We start from the raw sequence: 9,345 nt of genomic DNA, 5'->3' as shown, positions 1-9,345 counted from the left end.
CTCGCATTTATTTTTGTCTGTTACATGAGTTTGTAAGCAATGAGCATACTATTGAGTTAGCTATGGTTTTAACTTTGTTGTTTCCCATTATGGATTCTTCTGTATTGTAATTTTGAAGTTAATTTGAAATGAACACAGTCTTATTTCATTTATGAAAAGGCTGTCATCCTGTTTTCCTTTGAGAGTGGCTGAACTGGAAAAGAAGCCTAATAAAAGAAAGCTGCTCAGCATTGACTCTACCAGCGACTTTGGTGTCCAGCGATCTGCCATCGTTTAAAGTCCTGTAGTGTAAACTTGGCTTGACATGTCATGATGGGTTTTGTCTGAGGAGAAAAAGCTAGTGAAATATTTTTATTTGGAAGAGCTTGAGAGTTAAGATAAGATCCATCCGATCTGCTGAGCACCATCTAGGGCTGCGTTCCACTCCAGTTTTAGACACGCACTTGCGAACTTCCCTAAGCACTTCCTATGGGAATCCCTGCCTCCATTTTGAAGTGTGTTCCACTTCGTGAAGTGGATGAGGAAAGTTTATATGTACAGACCCTCGCTCCCTCGATTTTGACAGAGGGAGCGAGTCTACTTCATATGTACACTTCAGGCAGCTCCATAACCCACAATGAAACACAATTGTGACATCACCGCATATCACGTTTAATTTACCCCACCACAAACAACTCTATGATATAATAATTATTTTTTTAATATTTAACAATTTTGTAAGGGGAAAAAAAAATTAATAATAAATAATCTCCATAGCGGATTCCAAGTGATCAAGGGCTTAGGACGTTCCAATTCAGCCCATTTCAAAGGTTCCACCAGCAGTGGGCACTCATGCAATGTAAGCAATGATGTACATTCAAGTCAACGAGACCTAGAACATGCCTTCCTGTTTGAAAAAAAAAAAAAAAAAGTTGCTTTCTTGTGTGAAAAAAAAGTTGCCTCCCACATCCTGTGCTGTTTGCTCTCAGTAAGTGTGGTCTGTAGAAACAGCTGTAATTTTTTCAAACAAAGCTCCCAGTGTATTTTTATATAAATGTTGTCTGCTTCTGATTAGTTGGATGGCAGAATGTTTGCCAGTGATTGGCTTTTGGGTTTGTTCTGAGTATCTCAGTGATTTTCCAATAAGTATGATTAACATGCTGTCCTTTGCAACAATATACTGTAGATAGCCTTTTTCTTCACTTAAAATAATGTAATAAGCCAGTCTCATTTTCATTGTTGTTGTTGGAAGCCTGTGCATAAAGCCCTGTCCATACATACATAACTTAACCCTAACCTTATCAGAAGAAGTTCTGCATTTTTACCTTAACAGTTTTTTTTTTTTTTAAACTATTTATTTTATTTTGATGTTTTTACAAATGAGGATGTCTGCAAAAAGAGATTTTGGGAGTTTTTGTCATACAAATTTGTCCTCAAAATATGGTTAAGTAGGTACACACATGCATATGCAATCAAAGAAAGTTGTTGCATGTGTGAAAAGGACTTGAAATCTATACATTACCTCAGAACAATTAGGACATCACATGCAGTTTTGCTTTCATTTACCATTTAATGATTACAGTTATTCAAATAATGCCATATAAGGAGAACAAGAAGGAACCGCACACAAACACCAGCTTCTTGCATGTCTCTTTATCTGGTTTGAAGATAACCCTATTTATTTCCGACCTAAAACAGGATGCTGCTTGCTGAATAACACACACTGAAGAAAGTAATATATCAGTCAATTTACAGGGTGATGGAACATTTTCTCTTAACAGTGCTGTGAGACTGCAAATTGAAATGACACAATTTGTCATGTTATTGTTAGATTTGATATTGCATTTCATTCCATTCATTTTTTACACAATATATGCATTTTAATGTGCGACAATAACAGCTTGCATAACTGAAAGTGAAATTATTCTTCAATTATTCTTTGTGTTGTGCCTAACAACACCCTTCAGCTGTGACTTATTCACCATACAGCACAACCTCTCACACTTTATTGCTTCTAAGTGTGAATGCTGAAGGATGATGGTGGCAGCATCATGCAGGTCAGTGTCGATGGAAAGCTGAATGCTACAAAATACAGAGATAACCTTAATGAAATCCTTGTCAAGACTGCTTAGGACTTAAAACTGTGTTGAATGTTCACAACAGGACAATAGGGTTTGAAGCAAAGCTCTCTGTAGTGTTTTATTTGATGTACAGTTGTCTGATTGGTTGGATGGTAGAATGATTGTCTGGAGCTAAGAACTGATGACGGCTTGGTTGACCAATCAGCAGAAAGGGGCGTTTTATTCCCGCCCATGTAGAGACTGAATATTCAAGCTGTTTGTCCATTTTGGTTTTATTGTTTTTCAATTTGCTGGATTAGAACAAAGTGTGATTAAAACAAAGATAAAAATATGAAAAAACAATTTGTTATGCTCATGAGGAGGGTCGAATATGTGATAAATGAATGGTTTATTCGTTTTTCCGTTTAGGGGACATAAACGAGAAAACAAAGGTACACTGACCCAGAGAGTATAAACCAACAGATTTATTAATTTTAATTAAACAATTAATTAATGAGAATGCCAGCACTTACTAAATTTTCTTCCACTTTTAGCAATAATTTAGTGTAACAGTCTGAAACACAGGAAAACAACTTGTTTGTCATTCCAGTGTTTAACCCTAAGAGACCTATATACTGTATGCATCATATGGAATACTCATTTGCTATAAGTCACTTAACCCTTTGAGCGATATGGTCCAACATATGGGATTTAGAATGTTCAGTGACGTCACATAACTGCCAGATTCAAACTGTGCTTTCGCGTCATATATCACAGCAATGCAGTGTTTTCAGCCACATATTGTTGTTATTAAGGTTTCAGACATTTAAATACACATAAGCACCAGTAAAACAATATATTTAGAGTTTATAAAATACACACTGATGTCAGACATCAGTGGAAGCAGCAATAACAATCCATTCAAATATAATTAGCCTACATTTATTCATATCAGACACACATAATGGGCCTATTATTCTTCCAGTTCACCAGCCACTTGCTTGTATTTCGGGAGAAACTGATGAATTCACCTGCTGTAAATCCAACTGACAGGACTCTGAGAACTTAAAGTTTATTGAAAGTATGTTTTTTATACATATTAAAAGTTTGTTTCTTAGCAAAAGCAAATAACTATAACAGCCATGTTTTGGCAAAAGCATATAACTCCACATTTCAGTTAAACAAAACCAAGTAGGCTAATTGCTTTGTAATTGCATTTAAAACACACTTAAACAAACGTTTGCACACAAATGCACACACACAATAACAGATCGGCACACACATACACACACACACAGGCATGCATGCACGTACGTGCACACACACAAATGCAAAAGAGCAAACAAGGTTTCAGCATGTAAGACATGTATGGTGTAAATGTACTTGCAGGTGTCGAAATTATAAATCCTCAATCACTTTTAGTCAGCTTTGATGAAACTTCCCTTAGCTAGCGTGTCTGAAGTGACTAGAAGCCTTGTCACCTGACCTGAATACTGAGTGCTGATTCGCTAAAACAGACTTATCAGTTTCTGTACACAAACAACAAGGGCACTTGTCGGCTTCTGTAAAATGTGAATTCGCGATGCTTTGACAGTGGACAATACCGGCTTTTCTGACAAAACGGATTTATAGTTCAGAACATGCTATATGTGGAGAATAATGCACAGCAGTTAGTTCATTTTTTAAAAAAGTGCCGTTTATCATTTTTTGCAAATGAACACTTCACTTGCTATAAGATAGTAGGCCTTAGCAGGCCTCCCTTCAGAGTGAGTCCCCACCATGTTGGGCTCAGGAGCTGTCAGGTAGCTGGCCTTAGTAGGCCTCCCTGTGAACAACCCCAGTAAATGGGTTTCTGGTTGCTATTTTAATTGCCTTCATATAGTAGGCCTTAGCAGGCCTCTCTGTGGCGAGCCCCATCAGTGTGAATGTTGTAGCAACAAGACATGCTCTGGGTAGCTGGCCTTAACAGACCTCCCAGTGAGCGAGTCCCCAGCACTTTAGGTACCCCTATGGTTTGGGGCTCTTAGCAGCTAGCAATGACTTGCTTTCGGATAAGTAGGCCTTAGGAGGCCTTTTTGTGAGCGAGTTCCCTATTGTGTGGGTACTTTTTAGTGTATTTAGCCACATAGAACTGGTTACCAGGCAGCTGGCCTTAACGGGCCACCCTGAAGGCTAGTCCCCCAGCAGTATTGGGGTTTCTGGAAGAGGTGCATGGGCTTGCTTCAGAATGTAGGCCTTAGCCTTAGCAGTTGCTGGCTTGGCTAACCTATTTCACCTTCACATTCTAGCCTATGGGCTGTGAGCATTCCCCTCGTGAGGGTACTATTTTTAGAGTGCACGGCCTCCTTAGCGCCTTAAGATAGGTGCTTTGTAGATCCTAGAATCGAGCAGATATACTCCCCTCGCTTGCAATGGTCAATAGCACTTCACTGAGTCCTGCTCTCCAGGATGCCCATCTCTAAGATCCTTTCTGCAGTCTGTTTTTCTGGATGTCTCTTCGTGAGAATTCTGTGTCTAGAGACTCTGTTTCTGAGGAAACAGACAAGTTGTTGGCAGACTAGGTTACTAGTTCAGCTAGAAGCCTGGTCAGCCTCCCTGGTTGCATTTGGGGTTGACTTCGTCCCCCTGAGAAGTGACTGACTTGGGTTCCTTTGGGCCACCTACCCACGCTCCCTTAAAGGGACCCCTTCTGTTGAAGTTGTTGGTTCCAGGCCTTTGTGCTGCCTTGGCAGGCCTTCATACAGTGGTGTGAAAAAGTGCTTGCCCCCTTCCTGATTTTTTTTTTTTTTTTTTTTTTTGCATATTTGTCACACTTTAATGTTTCAGATCATCAAACAAATTTAAATATGAATATGATTAAATATGAAAGATAACACAAGTAAACACAACATGCAGTTTTTAAATGAATATTTTTATTATGAAAGAAAAACAAAATCCAAACCCACATGTCCCTGTGTGAAAAAGTGTTTGCCCCCTGCCGGTTTATCACACCTGAGTTCAGTTTCTCTAGCCACACCCAGGCCTGATTACTGCTACACCTGTTCGCAATCAAGAAATCACTTAAATAGGACCTGCCTGACAAAGTGAAGTAGAACAAAAGATCCTCAAAAGCTACACATCATGTCGACATCCAAAGAAATTCAGGAACAAATGAGAAAGAAAGTAATTGAGATCTATCAGTCTGGAAAAGGTTATAAAGCCATAATGTTAGGTTATATAGCCTCTTGCTGGAAAACCAAACTTTGCCATCAGACATCACACACATGCCCTCAAACACACACACACACACACACACACACACACACACACACACACACACACACACACACACACACACACACACACACACACACACACACTACATCATAGTCTTACACACTGGTGCAATAAATTCAAAACAACATTTCCAAAACTGATAACAGAGTAAAAAAATATATATAGGTGGCTGCATAAACCCTCATTCCCACATCACAATATATAGTATAGAAAGTGACACATACCTGCACATAATCATGGCGGAGATCCTTGACCCTGAAACTGTTCCTCTCAAATGGGACCCTGTACAGCTGCTTCATTCTGAAGTTATGTTTCTGTACAATGCAACTTAGTGTAGAAATGCTGACCCTGTTGATATTGTTGAATACATTTCTATTTGCAATTATGTGTTGTTGCAACTCATGAAGTCAGATTGCATTACTTTCTTGCAACATTTCAATGATGGCAAGGTCTTGTTGTTGAGGGAAGAGCCGTTCCCTTTCACTTTGAGGAGGTCGTCCAACCATTCTGTAGAAAACGCCACCACAAGATGTCATTGGTTAGGGTCTTTTTCACATACTGTACTTTCAAACTGTACTTTACAGTTTTTTACAGACACTAGGACACATTTCTCAATACTTAGGTCACTTTTGCAAAACTCTTCACACAGTGAGCACAACAGAAGTCTATGTGGGCTAAACTGAGGATCAATTATCATTGCTCTGGCACAAAATGCATTCAATGACTACATCTCTCAAATTTCATGAATTCTTTTCTCACTCAGACACAACAACTGCCAAAACTCTTTGTACATACAGGCCAGTTTGCACATGCTTGCATACTGTTTTCAAAACTGTTAAACTTATGTTTAAAACAATAACATAATACAAAACGGAATAACCCACATGGAAAAAACCTATATAAACATATATGTTTTAATATAGGTTTTGATATAGGTTTTACATATATGTGACATATATAAAATTGGCCGTTTTCCTATATTATATGTACATATATGTACATATATGCACAGATATATATACACATATATGCACACATATATGCACACATATATGCACACATATATGTGTACATATATATATATATATATATACACATATATGTACATATATGTAGACATAATATAGGAAAACGGCCAATTTTATATATGTCACATATATTAAAAACCTATATCAAACCTATATTGAAACATATATGTTTATATAGGTTTTTTCCATGTGGGACCAATTTCACGTGTTCGTGTAGCGGTGTGTTTTCTGCGTTGTGTCGTAATCAAAGACAGACTGCGAAAAATCTTGCCATCAGGTCCTCACTTTATTCTGTATAACACAAATGGCAATATATGAGGACTTGTGCAGCATACAAACAGCATGTGGCAGCAACGCACAACGCTGAGAAAGAGAGATATTAAAAGTAACTTAAGTAAAGAAAAATAATCAACGAAACATCTGAATGTACATCACAGAGGGGTTTACGATTACAATCATACAAATATATCATGTGAATTCAGCTGTTACATGAAACATGGCCTTAATTGAATCACCGCAAAAACTTTGTGCGACCTACCGCTGTGATGTCTCATGCAGACTGGGAAGCAGCAAAGTGTGTCAACACCCCAAGTCAGCATGGCGGCAGGAAACCCCAAATATGGTCATGACAAGTGGAATCACAAAATAATTGTCTAAATACATAACTGCTACATTCGCACATACGTAAGTTCTTGCATAATTTTTTTCGTTAATTCTTAGTTTTTGCCTTGATAATAGAAAATATGAGCTAGGCATCATGTATGACAGTCAAAAATGAGATATGAGCTACAAAATGACCAGATCCTGCCATTAGCTATATAGAAGACATATCTTGTATGTATAGGGCATATATATGGATATGAAGAAGCAATACAGGAGACCTATATTTCCTGTATATGCACATATATGCACCTCAATTTTGCCTATATGTGGCATATATACACATATATGCAGTATATATACGCATATATATAGCATATATGCAGTATATATGCGCATATATGCAGCATATATATAGCATATATGCAGTATATGCGCATATATGCAGCATATATATTATCATATATGTGCATATATGCAGCATATATGTACATATACACTGCATATAGGTTTCATATATGCGCATATATCCACATATAGGTTCTTTCCATGTGGGAAGACAGCAATTTGCTACATTCCTACAGTAATATTTTAATGAAATATATTTTAAATCTTAAAATTAAATGCTATAAAAACAATTGGACAGTTGGACCAGCCACAGCTGATTCTCATTGTAGATGAACATCTACACAGGTGTTACGCTTTCAATTTCATTACAAAAGGAGACAACATAAAATATTGACGAATTCTGCAACATGTCTGATTCATTCCAGTAACATATATTGCAGTGAATTATAAACAGAGATGTGTCCTTGTTTTACACAAGAAAACATTGTATAATGCTACGTGTTGTTAGTGTTTTTTAGGTCATTGTTTTGTGGGTGACAAAGTGTGTTTGTCGGCTGTCAACCTTTGCTAGTGTTCTGGAAGAATGAGTTGATTTGAGACCTGAATAAAGTGTTTTGGTAGTTGTAGTGCATTTTGTGAAATGAACTGCTTTGCCAAGCTGAAAGTTGGTTAGGAAAACTGTGTGAAGAGTTTTGCAAAAGTGACCTAAGTATTGAGAAATATGTCCTAGCGTCTGTAAAAAACTGTAATATAATACAGAATCATGTGACACATACAGTAGTTGTGTGTGTGTATATATATATATATATATATATATATATATATATATACAGTACAGTCCAAAAGTTTGGAACCACTAAGATTTTTAATGTTTTTAAAAGAAGTTTCGTCTGCTCACCAAGGCTACATTTATTTAATTAAAAATACAGTAAAAAACAGTAATATTGTGAAATATTATTACAATTTAAAATAACTGTGTACTATTTAAATATATTTGACAAAGTAATTTATTCCTGTGATGCAAAGCTGAATTTTCAGCATCGTTACTCCAGTCTTCAGTGTCACATGATCCTTCAGAAATCATTCTAATATGCTGATTTGCTGCTCATTAAACATTTATGATTATTTTCAATGTTGAAAATAGTTGTGTACTTTTTTTTTCAGGATTCCTTGATGAATAGAAAGTTCAAAAGAACAGCATTTATCTGAAATACAAAGCTTCTGTAGCATTATACACTACCGTTCAAAAGTTTGGGGTCAGTAAGAACTTTTATTTTTATTGTTTTGAAAAGAAATTGAAGAAATGAATACTTTTATTCAGCAAGGATGCATTAAATCAATTAAAAGTGGCAGTAAAGACATTTATGTTACAAAAGATTAGATTTCAGATAAACACTGTTCTTTTGAACTTTCTATTCATCAAATAATCCTGAAAAAAAAAAAAAAAAAAAAGTACACAAATATTTTGTACAATTGTACACATTACAGTTTTCTTCAATTGCTTAAGCACAATTTTGAAAACAGGGCCCGTTTTTTTAAATCCCTTCACGCAATTAGCACAACACTACACCAAAGTAGTACAACACCTCAAATAATTTGCAAAATGGAACACTTTTGTCAAAACTATACAATGTCTTATAAAAACCTTATTTTGTTGTCATAACATAAACCACCATCATATGGTCCGATTCTGTTTGAATCAGTTAAACACTCCTGCGCTCAACCTAAAACACTTTTAGCATTTACACTGAAAAAGTGTAAAAATAAATTCACCAACACCACATGACACCAATTGTGCAGACTAATGAAAATATTTATTTCTATTCATGTCCTCAAGTCAGTCAATACTGAACATTTGAACAAAACATTCATAACAAGACATTTTCCAGTTTTCATACAGAACATTACTGAATGTACCATTGTACTGTAAGATTACAGTAATACTGTAACAATATACATATCCAGTTCAGTACTGAATTAAAAAAAAAAATAAAACTAAACATCTCTCCGCCTAGCTGGATCTGGCCACAGGGCCTCGTCAACATCACAGGATA

The sequence above is a fragment of the Megalobrama amblycephala genome, linkage group LG7, assembly GCF_018812025.1.
Source record: "Megalobrama amblycephala isolate DHTTF-2021 linkage group LG7, ASM1881202v1, whole genome shotgun sequence".
NCBI lineage: Eukaryota > Metazoa > Chordata > Actinopteri > Cypriniformes > Xenocyprididae > Megalobrama > Megalobrama amblycephala.
Note: the sequence above shows the minus strand (reverse complement) of the source record.